Source organism: Acomys russatus, chromosome 13 (assembly GCF_903995435.1).
Source record: "Acomys russatus chromosome 13, mAcoRus1.1, whole genome shotgun sequence".
Lineage (NCBI taxonomy): Eukaryota > Metazoa > Chordata > Mammalia > Rodentia > Muridae > Acomys > Acomys russatus.
Genome location: NC_067149.1, coordinates 17,337,116 through 17,359,015, shown reverse-complemented (window position 1 = coordinate 17,359,015; position 21,900 = coordinate 17,337,116). Strand labels below are relative to the sequence as shown.

Genomic DNA, 21,900 nt, shown 5'->3' with positions numbered 1-21,900 from the left:
TGACTGTTATGCTTAAATAGATGTATGCAATGGTTAGATTTTGCTTTTTTTTTTTTTTTTTTTTTTGCTTTGTTTTCCACAGCTGACAGAGCACATTCCCAGTGACAAAATAAGGTCAGTAAAACAGCTGCAACTGTGAAAAAGAGACCAGTGGCTTCTAGGAAGAACAGATAATGCAGAAGAGTCAGCTACCATTCCAATGCCACAATGCAGAAGTCATTACTCAGACCGTGTAGGTCTAAGACCTTACAGGTTTCTCATGGATAAATCTACAGATATAAAATCTATCCTATGAAGGACAGCATCCTAAACTGCGCATGGACCTAAATCTAATCAATATTTGGATTGTGGACATAGAAGAAATGAACACTGTTCTTTCTAGAGAGCAACAGATTGCTCTAACCTAAAGTGAGATCCTGTGCAGCTGTATGGCCACAAGTGTATCCTTTACACAACCCCAGCTTTCTTCTCCTTATTGGAAACTAGCGGTTTCCCAGGATTTAGTTATCTTGTCTTCTAGCTTTCCCTTAAGAAGGATGTAATTCTCTGAGGATTGGAGTTTGCTTCTACACTTTGACCTTAGCACCAACATCTGTAATGTGAGAACAGTGAGAAATTTGTCTCCCGTGATGAGGCTAGTGTTGAAAGCATAAGGAAGTCCACAGATAGATGCTCCAGGGGCTGCTGAACTGTCATCACTTGGCTAACCTTTCCAAATTTAAGCCACAGGTGCCGTGCTACAGCTTAGATCTGTAGTGTCCCCCAAGGGTTCCTGTGCTGAAGGTTCGGCTGACACCGTGGGGTGCTACTGGAAGGTGGAAGGACCTTTAAGAATTGGAGCCTAGTGGAGTGTAGCTAGTTTATGGGGGGTTGCCCTTGGAGGAGATACTGAGACTCTACCCCTCCTGTCCTCCTGGCTCACAACAAGCACGGGTGAACAGGTCTATTCTATGTGCTTCTTCCAGAATGGACTGTGTCGTAATAGGCCCACAACCATGGAGACAAGGAAGCGTGCCCGGGAACCCTACAACAGTGAGCCAGAACAAATCTTTCCTTCTGTTAAGATGACCACGTCAGATATTTTGTCACAGTAGTGGAAAGCTGCACTGAGTGATCACAAGGTGAAATCGTTCACACCTTGTGTCTATACTTCATGCTTAGGTGCCCCTACATGGACCTATGCATGGCCCAGATTTTCATGGTTGCTGTGCTCTGGGGTAAACATACAGATTTATGTTATGGAATTGATTGCATCTTTTTTTAAAAAAAGGCTTACATCATTAAAATAATTTGATAAAGCCTAAAGATTCACAACTTCCTTTCAGTTAAACAAGTTTTTATACCTTCGTGGCCTTTTCAATATTTATGCACATCTAACACATTGTATTAACTACTTTTCTTTTGCTATTATAAAACACCATGACCAAGACAACTTTTTGTGGCTTATGGTTCCAGAGGGAGAGTCCATAAAAGCAGAGAAGGCATGGAGGAAGGGGAGTGGGGGTAGGGAGCTGAGAGATCACATCTTCATCATCAAGAAGCAGAAAGAGTGAACAGGAAGTGAGGCAAGGCTATTGCCTCTCGCAGCACCCCCCCCCCCCCGCCCAGTGACAGGCTTCCTCTAAAGCCTGCTCTTCCCATAACCTCCCCTAAAGCACCACAAACTAGGACACATATACACATGTCCAAATCACAACACAAATACTTTGTGTGCTATCAGAAATGTAGTAGCACAGTACTTTTCCATACATGTTGTATACGTTCTTCTAAGAATTATATGATATTTATTTATGATGGCTACAGAATACTTGATAGAGTTGACATAAAAATTTAGTGGAGTTAATACCATAACTCTGTCAACTTCATCTGCCTTAGACGGAAATATATAAACTTAGGTCTACTTAGTGTTTCTTGTCTATCTCTCCTTACAGTTACTGTGTTTATGGATATATAGATATTTACAGAAGATCTATTTTCATTAATTTTATCCTTTTTTAATGTAAAGTGCCGAAATTTGTTCTATTTAATAATTTTTAATCTGAATTTTACCTTGTCTGATATTAAATTCATGTTCCTTATGCTTATAGACAAGCACACACATATTCAGGTACATACATATATGTGCACACAGGCACACATGCTCACTATACAAGCATGTACACACAAATACTGGCATGCATACATGCATGCACAGCCATATATAGATATGCACATACAGACACACATGCATGTACATGCACACAAAGACTCACATACAGGAAACCATGCATGCACACGCAGACACACACATATGTAAACACAGATATGCACATGAATGCACACATGCACACACATGCTTACATGTATGCATAGGCACACAGACACATGTGTACACATTAACTTGCACACAGGCACACACATGAACATGCACACAGAGACACAGAGCCACACATATACATGCATACAGCATTCCTGTAAACACACACTTATTAGCACACTTTTGTTGGGGTATCTTCAACCATCCTTGCATTTACAGTTTTCCTATTTTACTTCATGACTCATTTGAAAATCTTTTTCTTCTAATAAGTGATTTATATCTACTTTCATTGCTATGATACATTTGGTCTTGGTTCTATGATATGTATTTTTTTTTTCTCTTTTTAGATACAGCATTGTAAAAAATTTTAACTTTCTCACATAACATCTTTGATACCAGAATGTGCGTCACAGCTTAGTTGGTAACATTCTATGTAGTAATTAAAACAGCCATGGTCTTACCACTTATTTCCCTTACTTTCTGCTGCAGTTCTTCTCCTACCAGAAGATCAACATTCTGTTCCGGGATCGCCCTAAGTTCAGTTGGTTACTTAATACTTCCAACCTCCTCTTTTTCTTGCCAGTTCCCACTGGTGTCATAGAATATGAACAACAGAATCACAGCCTCCTTCCCTGGCCCCCTTCTCCTCTGTCCCTACCCACTTTCACTCACCAACAGCATTAGAAACTGCACAATCCACCAGCTTATTCTGCTCGCTAACGTTGCCAGGACCCACAGCGCTAACCTTACCGTAGGCCGCAGGGTAGGGAAGCCCTTACCTCCCTCTGCTCAGAGAGCACTCCAGGCTTCAGTGTCTCAGCAAGGTGAACGGTTGATGTGTCTCACGGTCGCTGGGCCAGCTGAGCAGCTACTCTGCAGAGATGATCCCATCAATAGTCATGGAGCTAGCAGTGTGGCTGATCTGGAGAGGCCTCACTGAAGTCAGCTGAGGCAGAGGCCATATGTCTGGGATCAGCAGCAGGCGAGTCTGGGCTTGCTTCGCTGGGAGCACAAGGCTTCCACAGCCGGAAGGGCAACCTGGAACACAGGCCTTCATTAGTCTCTGCTTGCCTTGCGTCTACCACTATCCACTGACCCAGCACATCACAGAGACAGGCTCAGAGTGGGAGAAGGGCCATTTGATAAGGAACCTTCCATCCACTCTTTTCCTATTCTTTTTTCCTTTGTTTTTGCCTCAGGTCTGCTATCAAATGTTTTCAACATTTAATCCTTTCCTAAAGTATCCAGCCACCTCTTGGCTGGTTGAGGTTATCCTCCAATGAACTCCATCAGGAGCTGAGTGATGATGAGGGTGGTCAGCACACAGACTTCTGGTACACACAGCAGCACTGCACATAGTGTCATCAGGTAGCCCGACCTTAGCTGACTAGGACGGAGCTTCAGAGGTAGAGGATGCATAGCGGGGGTCGGGGGGGGGGGGGAGGACAGGGGGGGAATCACTTCCTTTGTGTATTACTTCCTATTCTGGTGCTGTGACACTATGACCAAACACAACTTTTAGAAAAATGTATTTGGGCTTAGGGTTCCACAGGGATAAGGGTCCATCACGGCAGGAAACTGTGGCAGCAAGTCACAGGCATGGCAGTAGGAATGGGATGCTGAGAGCTTACACTCTCAACTGCAAGGATGAAGCAGAGAGCAAACTGGAAGCAGGGGAGCCTTTTCCGTCTCAAAGCCTGACAGCAGTGGCATGCTTCCTCCAGCAAGGCTGAAACTCCTAAGCCTCCCCAAACACAACTACCAGCTGGGGATCAAATGTTCAGATCTTGAGCCTATGAAGGATGGTCTTATTCAAATCACTACAGTCTACTAGCCCTCCAATCCTGCTGTTAGCCATGGTTCACTAGTAAAAGAGACAAATGTATAAAGAGACAGATAGAGGCAGAGTCAGAGACAGGGGTAGAGATAGAGTCAAAAGAGAAATAGAGACAAAGATATGGATAGAAGGAGGGACTCAGAGACAAGGATAGAGACAGAGATATAAAGATGGGGACAGATATATATAGAGAGATAGAGGCAGGAATAGATATAAAGACAAGGATAGAGCCATAAACACGGATAGGAATAAAGACAGAGTCTGAGACCGAGGTAAGACCAAGAGAGCCAAAGAGAGACAGAAGAATGGGTGTGAACAGGTAATGACGAGAGTTGGCCCTCATTCCTATGGTGCTCAAGAAATCCTACCATCTGTCATCTGAAGCAAGAGATACAGGAGACTGATGATGCAGTTCTGTCCTGGCTCAAAGGCCTGAGAGCCAAGGGACTCAATTATGTAATTCCTCATTAGCTCTGAAGACTAGGGCTGTCATGTCCAGGAGTAGGAGAAGATAGATGCTCTGCTCAGGAAGGGCAAAAGAACCACCCTTCCTTCTGCTCTTGTCCTGCAGGCTTTTAATGGCGGTAAGGAGGATCATCTTCACCCAGTCTACCATTTCAAATGTTGATGCCCCTACAACAGAAAATAGGGTTCCCTCAGCTGCCTGGGCACCCCCACCATGCTGACAATTAAATTAACCTCATCCCTGGGCTGCTATGTTTTATTCGAAATGAGCTGCCTGGCTGGAGAGGTGGCTCGGCCATTAAAAGCTAAGGTTCCCCAAACAAAAAGACAAAGTCAGCTGCCCACTGTCAGCAGCCCCTGGACCCAGAGATAACTTCTTCATGGAGCTGGCATTGAGTTAGCAAGCATCCTGATGAAAGAGGCAATACAATCACTGCATGGCTCCTGGACCCGGGCCTTCATACAAGTTGGGTCACTGGCTCCTGAGTCACAAATGAGAGGACACCCAGATCCTTGCTGTATAACTTGCACCCTGACTGTTTATTTGTCCTGTCCTCTGACATGCTTTAGCCAACTGTCTTGGTAGAGAACTGAGAGTCCTTGTCTAGTTAGCTGAATCTGCCATCTTGGCTTCTGCTGTTACCAAAACATGCCTGGCTAGTCCACCGATGCAAGAAGAGACTTGTAGTGCAGACATGCTCCCCACTAACCTTCAACCTGAAGTGAAAGTGCAGCCTCTTCAGTCTGAGGCAGAGCCAAGTAGGAGCTTAGATGGTATTAACACAGCCTGCTTGCCACAGCACATGGTGAGGGTTAAGCCGCTGAGTTTTGAGGTGGCATTCTGCACAGCAGTGCTGCTGCCACTGTCAACTGCTGCTGTGGAAGTTTGGGCTTATGATATGTGAACATAGTTTTGTTTCAATCCCAGGTGTGGGGTGTGGGGGGCTGCTCTAGTTTGTCCACAGCTGATAGCTGCCTCGTGAGAGGGCACGTGATGTTTGTCAGCTGTGAACAGCTCTGTGAGGCGGGGAGTGGTCTTTGCCAATGGGAATAAATGCCAGACCCAGAAAGAGAGAGAGAGGGAGAGACTTGGGGCTCAGAGAAAGAAGAAGCCTGCTGGCGCTTGTCCCCTGATGCTCTGGGTTGCTGTTGATTCAGTTTGATGAGAAGTTGGAGGTATCCTGAAATGAGGATTGGACTTGCTCCCAAGGAACCCTACAACCCTAAACAGCAGGAAGTAGCTGAGGAAACTATACCCCCTCTCCCCACTAACATGTCTCTCCTACCTGGTATTGGGGTATTGGAAGGGATTGTGGAGGAATAGGGAGAAAGAGATTTAAGGAAGCCAAAATAAAAATATGTACTTTTAAAAAGTAAGCCAACAAACTGCCATTGTTGGATTTGGCCTGAGTTGGTGTTTCTAGCAAAACTGTCATGAAATGATGGTCTACTTCCTGGTTGAGCCACGCCCTCTAGGGCTTAGGATAGAACTTCCCCTACCTTGGCCTCCTAACACTGAGACGACACAGACTGGCTGTGCCCATAAAGTGGCCAGAGCCACACAACGTATATGGATTTCTCATATTCTCTCAGTTTTCTTTTCTATCCATGCCAGACTGAAATATCTCCAGCGTCTTCGCACTTAGCACAGAACTGCAGACCTAGGCGTACCCTTATACCTATTGTTTGAATAAATCCATCAGTGAGTACATTAGAAAGTCATTTTCAGAAATTAACAAATGGCTTGTGGGAATTGAAAGGCACACCATTTCTTTTGTATAACGCATCTAAACACACCAATGACATTTTGAACAAATAAGCTAACTCGCGGGAATTAGATTTTGATTGCATTTCTTTTAAAAGGTAGCTGCTGTGTTCAGTAAGGACACACAGTCTAATGGGCTGCTGGGACTCCATGACCAAAGAGGAGGGAAAATTCCATTAAGTGTCCTGAGTCCTTTCCAAAATTGGTGTTAGGGGAAACCTGTTTGGCTTAAAAGAAATTTGTCCCTGGGACTAATAAACTTGCTTAATCAGTGGGCAGAACTGAAACTGGACTCTTTACCCGCTGTGCCGCTCAGAACTTTTAATATGCTAATGTACATTGTACAGCTCGGAGAGGGGTATTAGTATGCAGCATTTCCTAAGCCAACTTGGCCTGGAACCCTGAGAACTCTGTGTGCCTAGGACATCTGTACGATTCATATCAGCCCATGGAACACACTTTGAGAAATTCTCATCTTTTCCAAGGACCTAGAAGGTAATGAATCATTCTGTCAGTTGCACAGTTGCCTTTAAACCTCACTATCCTGGCCCGTAATGGTCTATCCCAGTGGTTGGTCACCTTTTCACGGTTACAGTTCATTGAAGGGATTGAAAGACTCAAGGCCAGGGGCAGGAGGGAGTGGGGGTGGAAAGCCACTAAACAGGTCAGAAATAATTTCAATGAAAACACTTCTTAGGCTTGAACAAAGGATCTCAAGTCTATTTTTAAAAATCCACAGTTGTGCTGTTATTCCCTACAACACTGGGTCTTTTCTAGAACTTAGTGATGGACCCAAGCTAACACTGAAAAAAAAAAAAAAAAAAAACCCTGGGCTTGGGCCTGCCTGCCAGGACCTCACTTGCTTTAACTCTTCTTGCTCATAAGCCAAGCACCACACAGCCCAATCAGTGCAGCAGCCACACTGAGACCTACGTGTAACGAAGCAAAGTCAACAGATGAAGAAGTTCACAGCTCACCTGCTGGCAAACTAGGAGAAAACTCAGAGCCAATGGTGGCCAGCCAAGTGGTGGAACAAGTATGTAAGGAGCAGATGACTACCCTCTCCTCACTGTCCAACACTTAACTTAGATTTATTTCCAAGCAAACAAAAACAAACAAACAAACAAAATGCCTCCAGCCTCTTTGGCCCTCAAAGGCACTGAAATATGTGGCCTTCCATCCATGAGCCTGGGTGATGGTACGCCTGGAAATGCTGTGACCTGGATAAGCATCTAGCGAAGGCCCTTTGTGTTAATAAAGGCTTGGCCTCAGCCATGGCTGTAGAGGTGGAGCCTAGTGGGAGATGCTACCACCAAGGTCTGTGTTCCTCAAGCAAACAGTAGGACAGTGACCCCTCCTTTTTCTCTGTTTAATCCAGGTTAGCACACACTCCCACCCTAGTGTACTACCTCACCACAAGCCCAAACACAACAAAATCAACTAATCATAGACTGAAATCTTCAATACAATGGGCCAAAACAAATCTTTCCTCATTTTCAAAACTATTGTCTCATTGTCAAAACTGTTGTTTTATTATAGATGCACAAAGCTAATTAAAACATGGCAGTCAGCTGTGCATATACTTAACTTTCAGCATAGTGTGTTATGGGATACGGCATATGACCTGATGCTTTACCACTCAGTGAACCTTCCTGCCCTGTAAAGGATCAGGCAGGGTGACCAGCTTGTATGGAGAAGGCAACCTACGAAGCAACATTCACATACAAGAAACGTATGCATGTGGATATGTAGCAGACTCAGATACAGGAAAGTCTTACCAAAAAGTGGGATGGTAAGAAGAAGCCATTTTACAAGAACTGACATTAACCACTGAGGAAAAAAGCAGCAAAAAAGAAGAGAAATTATACGTAATAAAGTGTCTGGAAAATAAACAATAGATGGCTTTTGCCTATGAAATCCCACTTCTAAGAATCTCTAAGAAGAATAAAAAATCATCCCAAGACCAACAAGTGTAACCTACAAAAATAATAATAATAAGATAACGACTCAGAGCTAAGAATACTTGCTGCTCTTACAGAGGACCAGTGTTCAGTTCTCAGCACCCACATGGCAGCTCACAACCATCTGTGTAACTCCAGCTGCAGGGGATATGATGTCCTCTTTTGGCTCTGCAAGCACCAGGCACCCGCATACTACATGAACATACATGCAGGAAACCCACAAAGATAATTTTTTAAAATGTCAAATTGGCTGTAAAAAAACAGTCTAATAAATTCTTGTGTTTGTCTGTACCATGTGAGGCAGATGACAAAAATTATGGTCTGCGTCTACTGACATAAAAAGCCATCTATAAACTGTCACTAGAATACCTGATGAGACATTAGGTATGGCTCCCTGTAGACAGTACTGTGGAAGCTCATGAATGAGGTGTTCGTTTTCTAAGACTGCTTGCTGAGAGCTTTATTTCCATGGCTGCTGTTGTGCCTTTTGGTGTGGTTAAGATCAGTCCACAATAAACAAAAAATATAGGCTTAAATATAATTTTTGTTTTGTTTTGCTTTGTTGGAGACTGGGTTTCACTAGCTGGCCCAGGCTGTCTTGGGGCTCACTGCTGGGATTGCACAGGCATGCAAAATGCTTTTAAAGAACACAGTCAAGTGTCAGGTAGACAGTGGGACACCAGCTTTGACAGAAATGGAGAGCAAATATCTGAAAAGAGAAAAAAAAAATCCAGCATGGAAAATCCTCTGTGGGCTTCAGTTTGTGAGCTTCTCTCCAGCCCACCATCAACTCTTAGTCACAGTAGTGAAAGAATTTCCATTAGAAAAAAATTAGAGAAGACCCTCTTACTACAATTTATTCAGTTTAATGAAAATTTCAATGTAAGAACTTGGATGTGGTTCAGTGGGAAAGCATTGACCAACAGAAACAAGGCCCTAGGTTTAGAACCCAGGGCTGTAAAACAAAAACCTTGGCATGCGCGCGCACACACACACACGCACACGCGCGCGCGCGCGCACACACACACACACACACACACACACACACATACACACACCAGTACTAAAGGGCAAAACTACAAGTGTTGAGGAAACCCCAGATGCTCTAAGGAGGAAACAGGGATAACTTTGATTATGTAAGAAATTTAAACTTCTATATTTAAAATTTTTTATTAAAAAAATTAAAATACAAATCTGACACAAGGAAAGCTACAGTATTTATCACACCATAAAGTTGGCTTGGAGAGGCAGAATCAGCCCTTATACCAACAGTCATCTCTAGGACATCTTTGTTTTCTTCTTCATGATGTTTTGTATTCCCTTGAACATAGTATTTTCATAAACTAAAATGTTTTTAAAAATTAAACGCAGGGGCTGGTGAAATGGCTGCTCAGTGGTTAAGAGCACTTGATGGTTTTGCAGATGACAAGGGTTCAGTTCCTAATACCCACGTGGCACACACCAGGCCTGGACATGGTGCACAGGCGCACATATAGACAAACACTCATACACACAAAATACATTCTTTTAAAAAGGAAAGCTGGAAAAACAGTTGTTCATAAAAACCTCCAAACTCAGAGGTGAGAGAAAGAAAGCTCCTTATTCCTTCCCACACCCCAAAACCAGGTAGGAAAGACAGAAAGTTAGTGGGGAGAGAGGACATTGAGATCTTTTTAGACTATTTCCTGCTGGTTACGGGAGTTGGATCCCTGGGACAAGTCCAGTCTTCATCTCCAATTTCTTACAGTGTCTTTTCTCAAGACCACTTGACAAAACAGCAGTAGCAGCAGCAGCAGGAGCTTCAGAGGGGAGTTATGGGGAGCAGTAGCCACCTTCTTCTTCTTCAGAGTACCCATATCCCTCTCTGGGCTCTGACATTTATACCCCCTCAAGAGTTCCCAGAATTAAACTATCTGCAGCTGGCACAAATCACACCCCTGCCAGAGCATGAGACATGTTATAATTAGCTGTTGTGGACAATCTGAATCAGCCCCATATCCCACACCTGGGATTAAAACAAAAACATGTTCACATAACATAACTGGGTTTTTTTAAGAACCCCAAATCCTCGCTACATTTGTTACTGTAACAAACGATCAAGATAATTAACTTACAAAGAAAAAAGGATTATTTTATAGTTTTGCTCCATGATCCACTAGCGCTATTTCTCTGAGCCTACCCCAAGAGAACAAGGCAAGGAAAACCCTTCACCCCAATGAATGAAAAAGTTAGGGTTAGGGTCCCACAAGCTCTTTCAAGGGCACATCTGATGGCAAAGGCTTTTCAGTAAGACCTCGCTTCTCAATGGTTCTACCAACTCTCCATTGCCACTCTGGAGGCCAAAACCACATGGCTGTTTGGGAAACACAACCTTGCTAAGGGCAAGACAAGTCCCTCTTTCAAGGACATGACGCAGAAGCTGCCCACACCACTTCTCTCACATGCTGCTGACCACAACTAGGTCATACGGTCTTACCTAGCTATAAGGAAGTCTTTCACATGCCTGAAAGGACTCTATTAAGATAGGCATTAAGGACTGGCCACATTCATTCACCTCAGTTACAGTCTAGCATGTAGCACAGGATCCCATCTGCATAGATGACATCTCCACACCCTTGGAAGGGTGGGAGGGTGCTTACAAAACACGCAGACTTCAAATACATTTTACTTTCTACATTTTTTGTATTAAATATACCTTCTTTGTTTCAAAAAAAAGATTAAATTTATTTTTGTTTCTGTGTTTGTGTCTGTGCATTTTCATGCTCGTGTGTGTGTGTGTGTGTGTGTGTGTGTGTGTGTGTGTGTGTGTGTGCCCACCAGAGCCAAAGGAGGGCATTGGATTCCCTGGAGACAGAATTACAGGTGGTTGTGGGCTGCTTGGTGTGAGTGCTGGGAACTAAACCTTGGTCCTCTGCAAGAGGAGCAAGTACTGTTAAAGGCTGAGCAGTCTCCCCAGTCCCAGAAAGTATTCTTTTATAATTGGCCATATTTTTCAGTGTGGCTTTTTGCCCCTCTGTGAACTACACAAACTAAAAATCTGATGGAAGATACGTGATCAAGAATCACAGGTCAGCTCCCCAGGAAACAGTCTCTGAGTCTGAGATGAGAGTGCAGGTGGCCTGGCGGAGCGAGTACAGGAATCAACACTTTCCATGAAAGCAAGAACAGCTGGAACCCAGGCCACTCCTGACCTCACAGAGGCCTTCTGAGCTAGGGTGGCCCTTCAGAGCTATCCGCACTGAGGGCCTTTGAACCCCTCAAACACCAGTCATTGGATGCTGAAGGCATTCAGGGAGAAAGCAAAAGCTTAGCCAAGGCTTCTCTTTCTGCCCAGGGCCATTCCAGGCAGCCGCTGAGCAAGAAACCATTAACATTACTGCTCAGCTGATAGGATGTGCTTCTGTACTGACTGTGTCTGAGTGGGTGCCACCAGGGACAGGCAAGAGTAAGGAAAGAAAGGGAAATCAGAGAAAGTACAGCACGTGCTGTGTTACCACAGGACTATCACTCTATGCGTTATCCTGTTTGATCTCCTCAGTAGCCTTGCAAGCTGCTTGGTTAAATCCATCATCTTTCAATCCATAGAAACTCAGAGTTAATGTCCCCAGCGACGCTTACCCAAGAGGAGGCAGACAAGTGGTGGAACTAAGATGCAAACCCAGACAGGGATCGTTTGCCTGACGCTTCTTGCTGCCCCCAGAACTAAGTCACAAAGATGAGACTCTGTTGGCATCAACTGGGATGAAACCGGCTAACAGCTTGGAAGAGACCTTTAAGCCTCACTGGCATGAGAACAGAGAAGTGAAAAGCTCTGGGCCAGGGCGAACCTGATGCAGCAGGTTAACAAAGGGAGGCGGAACTGCTTTGTGCAGCTAGTCCTTTGTTTTTTGTTTTGTTTTTTTGTTTGTATCATCCTTAGGAAACATGCTACTGCTCTTAACACTGGAACCCAAGGCAAAAGCGCAGGACCAGAATCTCAGCAGGAGCAAATATCAGACAAACTCAAGCTGAATAGCTCTGTAAAATAACCAGCCTGAACGCCAAACAAACAAACATCAGCAGCGTCAGGCAAGGCCAATGTTACAATTTATAGAAGGCAAGTGGGGATTGCTATAGATAGATCAGTGAGCCTGAAATTTGCCCCAAGGAAAACTCTGAAATGTATTTTCAAAGGAATGGTTTGCAAGCACAGAAAATTTTATTTGGATCTCTATAGGCCAATAGGAATGAACACACACACACACAAACAAATCAGATGAAATTAATATCATTTTTTTAAATATAAAGGAATAACTAAGTGCAATGAACTTGACTTTGGCACTTTCTACTCTGTTGTGAAAACATTCTGTGGATAAGGCAATACACCTGAGGGTGTCTCTGCCGCGGTTTGCATCACATCCCTCAAAGAAAACTGGTCGTGCATTTTTTTTTTTTTAAGCTACAGCTGCTGTTCAGATGTTGGTGGCTTAAACAATAGCTATTGTTTCACACTTCTGAAGGTTCTAAGTTCAAGATGTCTACAGGGCTGTCTCCTGGAGGCTGGGAAGAAAGGACATGGCCTATACTTCTCCTTGGTTTACAGCGGACCACATTCATGTGACATTCCATTTCTCCTCTCTGTGTGGACATCATCCATCAGGCGTCTCAGCAGACCCTACTCAGATGACTCCATGTTCGATTGGCTGCCCCAGGGCACCCTATCTCAAATAAGACCACATGCCGAGGCACGGAAGTTAGGATCGCATCACATAAATTTAAGAGGACAATTCAACCCCTAAGTGGGGGAAGAATCTGTAGGGCCCTGTCTCAACATTCCTTCCTTCGTTTCTTCCTTCCTGCTTTTCTTCTGTCAACTTGATTGTGACAATACAATTAGGGAAAAATATTCAAATTAGCATCTAAAGGTGAAAAGGAAAAATAATAAGCAGAAGCTTATCCAAGAGGTTAGAACAGAGACCTGAAATCGGAGAGTGGGTTTTCCGTGACCAGCTCCCTGGGCTCTGAATGGTCCTGAGACTCAGCGGCCTCCTGGCTGGCATGAGAATTGAGCAAGGAATGAGCAAAATGCATTATGCAAGCTGCAAGCCTCACAGAACCCTCTAATCATAGGCACTGCCACCTGCTGGGAAGCTTAATCAGAGTTCCAGCCCCAGGTGGGGGGCTGCAAAGAAGGGGGTGAGTGAGCGAGCGGTGGGATGCTGACTGCAGTTCAATCAGTGAGCAAGACGGGGCTCTCATTTCTTTTACCCCTGTTTCAATCAGGTTCTGGGAGACAGGGATTTACAAATTTACTAATTTAATTGTGCGCTAATTAGTGAAACCTATTTGGGAGAATTCCATCCGTTTGCTACTCTTTAAAGGAGTTCAGGCATTCAGTACTTGAAGAGATCCTACACAGCTTCATTTTAGATGTCTTTTCAGTAGCCCTGTCCAGTCAGTCAAGGAGGTCATCACGAACCCTTCTATTTCTTCCCTCTTACACATCCTTGCAGTATGGGGTCCATCCCCTGTACCTCCCAGTAGACATGTCTCTATCAGCTGGCTCCTGTTCCTCTTATCTTCTTCAACCTTGGTTCCTCATTTCCTTTCCCTTCCAGTGTGAAGAATCTCTCCCTTTCCACCAATAACTTGCTTTTGTTTACTTTTTTCTATTCCTTTCCTTCTTTCCTTCCATCCTTCCTTAAGTAAACATAAGCTCCTGTCTTAACAGATTTTTGCCTGAGCCTAAGGCCCTCTCAGACCTGCTCAGTGCCAGGTGTGACCCACAGGATCATCACTTGCACCCCACCCAAACCTATCTTCTCAAGGTCAGAAATAGGCAAGGAATGCTTTGTCTCTTAGCTGTAGGCTTTGCCAGAATCTTTAATGTCACACGGTGATTTGCCAAAATGGGACAATGCAGCTCAGAATCTCCTGACTACCCTAACCTGAAACATATTTCCTGGGTCATCTGCAGAGACTAGCATCCTTCCACAGTGGCTGATCCGCACACAAAGTGTTTTTCTGTGGGCCTGAACAGTGGCTACTAACTGGTCCCTCAATCCTTTCTTCTTAGACATCGAGCCAAACTACATTTCTCAACCTTTCCTGTGGCTGGAGGGAACGTGTGACACAGTCCTTTCAAGTGGCTGATGGATGGGGTAAGATTTGCCTCATCTACAGCTGACTCCCATGACACTCTCACACAGTCTTTCCCCTGCCCTTTCCCTCCTGAAAGTTCCCGACCAGCAGCATAGGGGAAACTGCTTTAAATGGCTTGGTCATCTCAAACAATGTTAAACTCATAAAGGGAGTGGGAGGGACCTGCCCCAACCCAACTCAGTAACCTCCTTCCATGACGGATATTTTTATTCTTGCAGGAGCCCTAGGAACACTAACTTGCATTTGTCTTTCACTCTCCAGCCTCTTCTCTAATACTTGGCATCTTATTTTTCGCTCTACACATTTCTTTACTACTCCTGTCTTTCTCATAACACATTACTTTAGACTCCCAAAATATGTTTTGGCTGATCTTCCTGGCCCCATTCTCAGTCTCATACAGCAAGCATCTTGGTGACTTCTATGTATTAAATTAACAGAATGTGGGCGTTGTGGCGCACGCCTTTAATCCCAGCACTTGGAAGGCAGAGGCAGAAGGATCACTGTGAGTTCGAGGCCAGCCTGGTCTACAAAGTGAGTCCAGGATGGCCAAGGCTACACAGAGAAACCCTGTCTCAAAAAACCAAAAACAAAAAACAAAAAACAAAAAAAAAAAAACAAAAAAAAAATCCTGTGTTCTGGACACGATAGGCTACAGCTAGGTCCCCAAACACGTAGTCTCAGATGGCTGGAACAAAGACTTTTATTCGGCTATAAATTGTGCCAGGCAGGGTGGCACATGCCAACACTCGGGAGGCAGATACAGACAGAAATCTGAGTTTGAGGCCGGCCTGGTCTACAAATCAAGTTCAGGACAGCCAAGGCTACATAGAGAATCCCTTCTCCAAAAACCAAACCAAACCAAAAACAGAAAAAGAGGAGGGGAAGGAGGAAAAGGAAGAAAGGAAGAGGAGGAGAAGGAAAAGGAAGGAGGAGGAGGGGAAGGCGGAGGAGGAGGAGGAAGAGGAGGAGGAGGAGGAGGAGGAGAAGAAGAAGAAGAATGCCTATAAAATGTATCTGAGTGATCTCTCTGGAGAACCTCCCATCACAATATATTTCTAGAATACTTCAGAAACTTAATGCCTATGGGATGAAGAGCTGGGAACGTGGGGCTTGAGGCACACTATCAATTCCATCTGCATTTGAATGATGTGAAGATTTACCAGTTGCATTATTTTTTTGGTACAACTGCTCTAGCACCTAACTGTCTGACGCCACACTTGCCACCGCCACCGTGATGCTGATGGACTCTAATCCTCTGAAACAGAAATCCTCAATAAATGCCCTCTTCTATATTATATATTATATTTCTTCTATATTATATGTAAGTTGCTTTGGCCATGTTACTTTGTCACAGAAGCAAAAAAGTAAGACAGAAGTTGGTACCATGGATAGGTACCATTACAAGACTTTGGGGGTTAACAGGAAATCTTCGTGGGGACTTAAAGACAGTTGTGCTGAGAGCAGTGTAGACTATAGAGGCTGAGCCCAAGAGGTTTCAGAGAAGAACAGTATTAGTAACTGAGCTGGAGACTGTTCTTGTGATACTTTGGCAAATGCGGGGCCAGGGTACCGTGGAACCAGGAGGAGCCTGCCCAGAGCAGGAGTGGGGTTGAGTTGTGTCCAACCCCAGAAATCTCATCTTGAGAGCAGTAGGGGTGGGGACCACTCCCTCCCCTGACCAGGGCCTGCCTATCCTGGAGCACACAGGCTGGATTGTGTTGGAGATGGCAGATCTATGGGATGCCTAGAGGAGGTAAGGACATGGAATGGAACCAGCAGCCCAAGAGAGAAGTGGGGTTTTTTGTTTGTTTGTTTGTAGGAAGCAAAGCTGGAAAGGAAGACCTACCTCAGCCTTTTGACTAAGATGTGAAGCCACATCTGACTTGGAGCTTGCCCTGCTCCATCTTGCTTCGGTCCTGTATTCCCTCATTATACTTGAATTCCTCCACTTTATAGAGAATGGTAGTACATAATCTGTGTCATTTATTTTTTGAAGTATGTAATTTGCTTTTTTATTTTACAAGGGGGTTACAGTTAAGATGTTGCTTTGGGTCTCAGAAGAGACTTTGGACTTTTAAACTGTATTGGGACTGTGAAAGACAACAAGGACTTTTGAAGTTGGACTGAACGCATTTTGCATTCTGATATGGCTACCAGCCTATGGGGGCCAGGGAATGGAATGTGGTGGCTTGTATGAAAATGGCTCCCACAGGCTCATACATTTGAATGTTTGGTTCCCAATTGGTGGAACTGTTTGGGAAGGATTAGGGTATATGGTCTCGTTGGAGGAGGTGTCTACTGGGAGTAGGCCTTGAGGTTTCAAAAGTCCACGCCATTCCCAGCTGTCTACCCCAGCCCATCATGCTTGTCGATTACATGTGAACTCTTAGCTACTGCTCCAGTGCTATGCTCGCCTGTCTGCCTACTGCCATGCTCCCTGCCATGATGGTCATGGGCCCTAAACTTTCGGAACTCTAAGCCCCCCTATAATCTCTTTCTTCTGTAAATTGCCTTGGTGATGGTGCTTTGTTACCGCGATAGAAAAGTAATGCAGATGAAGCTGAACCCAGGTCCAGTACAAGTACAGTGATACACACACGCATGCACACACACACACACACACACACACACACACACACACACTGATTTATTAGACTGCCCTACAAGCTGTGGTCTGAGTAGCCCAACAAAGGCTGTCTCTTGTCAAGGGCTGTCAAGGATCTGGTAGATGTTCCGTCCCTGAGACTGGGTGTCTCAGCAGCACCAACCAGGAGGTCCTAGAGAGCTAAATTGGTGCTAATGAGAGAGAGAATTTTTAATTAGCATTAAAGCAACCAGAACAGCAGAGCTTTCTAACTCATAAGCCCAAATAGTTGAGATGCAGGTCAGCAGGTTTGCTAGCCCAAGGCCCCAGATGATAAGTCACAAAGCTAGGAAACAAAGACCTATTGAGTGTTCCAGGGACCTGCTAGCCATAAAAGATAGGGAGGGTACACAAGGACAAATTCCTGAGAGAAACAGGTACCTGACATGATCGAGTGAGTAATGAGCCAAGACCCCTCATCCAATCTTATGGTGTTTGCTTAATCCCCTTTGAGGCCCGCACACAATGTTCCATGTTTGAGTTTAATCAGATGTATTGTTAGCTCAGATAAACATCTACCCTCGGGTTCCGAGGAAAACAGGAACTGAGGACTGCTCCCGTGTGACTAAGTCCGACCTTACCCCAGATCTGCCTACGCAATTTGCTGATGTTCAAATGTTTGAAACAACCAATCGTGTGTGGCCGCACCAAAACTTCCTGCTCCCCCCAACCTTTGTCCATATAAACCTCAAACCCCTGGGCTTCTGGGTCGACCCCTCTGTCTCCTGGGTGAGATACGTGTCGACCCGGAGCTCCGCCAATAAACTACCTCGTGCGTTTACAGCAAGACGGTCATTTGTGTGTCTTTGGGTGCGTGCCATCCCAAGGCTTGAGTGAGGGTCTCCCTTCGGGGGTCTTTCACTAACACCACTGAAGGAAGGGCTCAGGAGAGATGAGCTTGCCAGGGAAAATGAGGGCAAGCAGAGAGAAAGCAAAAGCTTCCTTCTTCCTGTCATTTTATGTGGGCTGCCAACAGAAGGTGTGGCCCAGATTTAGCGTGGATCTTCTGAAATAGTCCGACTAAGAAAATTCTTTCCCAGGTGTGCCCAGCCGCTTGGGTTTCAGTCTCTTCCAAATATAGTCAAGTTGACAACCGAGATTAGCCATCCCAAGTGCCAAGTGCTCTTAACCAGTCCACGGTGTCTTAGTTAGGACTTCTGTGGCTGTGATGAAACACCATGGCAAAAAAGCAAGTTGGAAAAGAAAGGGGTTTATTTGGTTTACACTCCCACATTACTGTTTATCACTGAAGCAAGTCAGGACAGGGCAGGAACCTGGAGGGAGGAAGTGATGCAGAGGCCATGAAGGGGTGCTACTTACTGGCTTGCTCAGCCAGTTTACTTATAGGACCCAGGACCTCCAGCTTAGGGATGGCACGCCCACAATGGGCTGGGCCCTCCCCCCATTGGTCACTAATTGAGAAAATGCCTTACAGCTGGATCTCGAAGATGTATTCCTCTCTAGTGCCTCTAACTTGTGTCAGCTTGAAACACAGAACCAGCCAGTATAATGAGCACATTTTTTTTTTTTTGAGGGCATAATAAATCTCTTAAATCATCCAAGCAAAACTATGACATAAAATCATTGTCAAAAAAGGAACATAGCATTTCCAAGGTCGAAACACCCATCACTGGGAAAGGGCACAGAAGGAAGCTAGCACAGTGAACACCCTGCTAGGGCATTTGGGAGCTACCGAAATGACCTCTACGGGTGCAGGTCACATAATTTAAGCTTAGCAACACCTCTCCTCCAGCCCAGCAAGATGCCCAAGGGAAAGAAGGCCAAGGGGAAGAAGGTGGCTCCGGCCCCCGCTGTGGTGAAGAAACAGGAGGCCAAGAAGGCGGTCAATCCTTTGTTTGAGAAGAGGCCCATGAACTTCAGCATCGGGCAGGACATCCAGCCCAAAAGAGATCTCCCTCGCTTCGTTAAATGGCCCCGCTACATCAGGCTGCGGCGACAAAAGGCCATCCTCTATACGCGGCTCAACGTACCTCCCGCCATTAACCAGCTCACCCAGGCCCTGGACCAGCAAACAGCTACCCAGCTGCTTAAGCTTGTGCACAAGTACAGACCAGAGACAAAGCAGGAGATGTAGATAAGGCTGCTGACGCGAGCTGAGAAGAAAGCTGCTGGGGACGTGCCAACTGAGAAACCAGCTGTCCTTCGAGCAGGATCGATACAGTCACCACCTTGGTGGAGAACAAGAAGGCTCAGCTGGTGGTGACTGCCCATGATGTAGACCCCATTGAGCTGGTGGTCTTCCTACCTGCCCTGTGCTGAAAGATGGGGGTCCCCTACTGCATCATCAAGGGAAAGGCCAGGCTGGGGCGGCTGGTCCACAGGAGGACTTGCACCATGGTTGCCTTCACACAGGTTAACTCGGAAGACAAGGGTGCTCTGCTAAGCTGGTGGAAGCTATTAGGACCAATTAAACAAACGGCGGATAACGATGAGATCCGCTGCCACTAGGGAGGCAACGTCCTGGGTCCTAAATCTCTGTGGCTCGCATTGCCAAGCTGGAAAAGGCAAAGGCTAAAGAACTCGCCACTAAACTGGGTTAAATGTACACTGCTAAGTTTTCTGTACATAAATATAATTACAAAATTAAAAAAAAAACTTAGTAACAAAGAGGAAATATAGGCAAAAGTGCTAAAAGGGGCATGAAAGGGAACGAAAATGTTTGGAATTTCTTCAACTATGAAAAGCTAAACAGCTCTGTTTGAAAATAGAAGACAAGGAAAATTCAGATATTACATAGCAATTATCTGCTATCCTCACCAGATTATAGTCTCCAAGGAACTATATCTGTTTTGTCCACCACTGATCAGCATCTAACTTTACCTGATATGGAATGGTGTTCAATCAATGCGTAAAAGGATGAGAGGAATGGAAAAGGAGATGGCTCTTGCTGGGGCTGGAGAGATGGCTCAGGTCTGTTCTTCCAAAGGTCCTGAGTTCAATTCCCAGCAACCACATGGTGGCTCACAACCATCTACAATGTGATCCGATGCCCTCTTCTGGCCTGCAGGGGTACTGCAGGCAGAGCACTGTATAATTAATTAATTAATTAATTAATTAATTAAAGAGATGGCTCTTGCAGTGCCAATGTCAAATTACTCTGCAAGGATAAACTCAGAACAGAAGAGGGAGTTCAGAAAGAAGCTGGGGCCAACAGACTGCACTAGTGGAACAGGCCTTCCTTGTGTGATATGGCATAAAATGTTCTTTCCCACTGAGTACTAGTGAGTGGAAAGAAAGGGCTGAATCATGATACAAGGAGATACATATACAAGAGGATATAAGGAGGGGAAATATTTCTCACAGTTCTAGAAGCCACGAATTTTAAAATCAAAGGGATCATATAGTTTGGACTTTTTTGCCTACTATAATATGGCAAAACAAATAAATAAACACACATGATACAAAGAGAGAAAACTAGGTTGAATTCTGGCAATAATTAACTTACTTCCTTGAAAATTATCTTGACCCCTTCGTGGTGGTGGCACCCTCATGACCTAATCACCTATTAAAGACGGTACTTCTCAATGTCTTCACAGTAGCAAGTACATCTAAAACGAGCTTTAGAGGGATTCTCCAAACCACAGTAGCCTATGAGCCAGCCATGTACTGATCCCCAGGGATGCAGTAAGAGAGGGGCCACTCTGCCCAGGAGAAGCTCACCACCCAGCAGACTAGAGACCTGAAGCCACTGTGTACCACTGGTGCCATCGGCTAAAGCTATTTACCTTTGAGGAGACAGCTGAAGTGCTCTAGGGACAGAGAGGGAGCATCAGCACTCTGCTAGAAGTGTGTTTTGGCAAAGACACAAAGTGGCCCTGGAAATAATGAGGGACTCCCCAATTACATACATTCATTTACTCCAGAGTTTATCAAACATCTACTCTGTACCAGGCTCTGTGTTAGGCTTGAAAGCAGAAGTCTTTGCCCTCGTAGCATTTGTAGGAAGAAGCCATTAGTTACATAAATACATGCACAAACGCAAAACTAAACTTGAAAACAAATAGAAGAGGTGCAAGGCCTTGTGAAAAGCAAAATAAATGTTTGCGTTATGGAGTGTGAATAACACACAATGTTACTGTTGAGTTCTACGCTTTTGACACAGCTGTAGCCATTTCTGTATTCAGCTTCCATTTTGTTTATAGGGTGAAATTAAGTTCAAAAATTTTAAACTCTTCAACTCTGCTTCCTAGAAGCAGCTATTCATAGCTGACACTAACATTCCCTGCCAGCGGGTCAAGTTAACCTACACTAGATGATTCAATGGTGTCATAATTCACACTTTGTTATTTACACCTTGGCTACCCTCTGGCTACCCTCTGGCTACCCTCTGGCTACCCTCTTGTTACTACACACAGTGGTTACACTTTGTATGTACCCTAAGCACTGCCTCACTTACCTCACTTAGGACCAAACTAAAGGCCAGTTAGAACAGCTTGTTAGCAAAATAACTTGAGTCAGAGCTGACCACCCTGATCTACCATCTGCCCCCCCCCCCACCCGTATGAGCTGATTGTGGTTTTTGCCTTTATAAGCTGGCTGGAGAAAACAAGCTGATGTCACAGTTGAGCTCCTGAGTCCTTTCTGTGGCCTTGATTGCAATCAGCCTTGTTTTGGGGGTGCGAGTTCCCTCAATAAGCCATCCACATCTGACTGAGACTGGAGTCTGAGTGATTTGTGTAGCTATTCTTGTGTTACAACGGTTACCTACTTACAAGATATAATATTGTAGCCCCTTTTTTCTGAATAGAAAAAAATGGTATCCAGGATAAA

The 21,900-nt window shown here is 44.8% G+C and overlaps 1 pseudogene; it reads left to right on the top strand.

Annotated features, from left to right (window-relative positions):
* Positions 1-18,865: 18,865 nt before the first annotated feature.
* LOC127196828 (60S ribosomal protein L7a-like) lies at positions 18,866-19,717 on the top strand (annotated as a pseudogene).
* Positions 19,718-21,900: the final 2,183 nt, after the last annotated feature.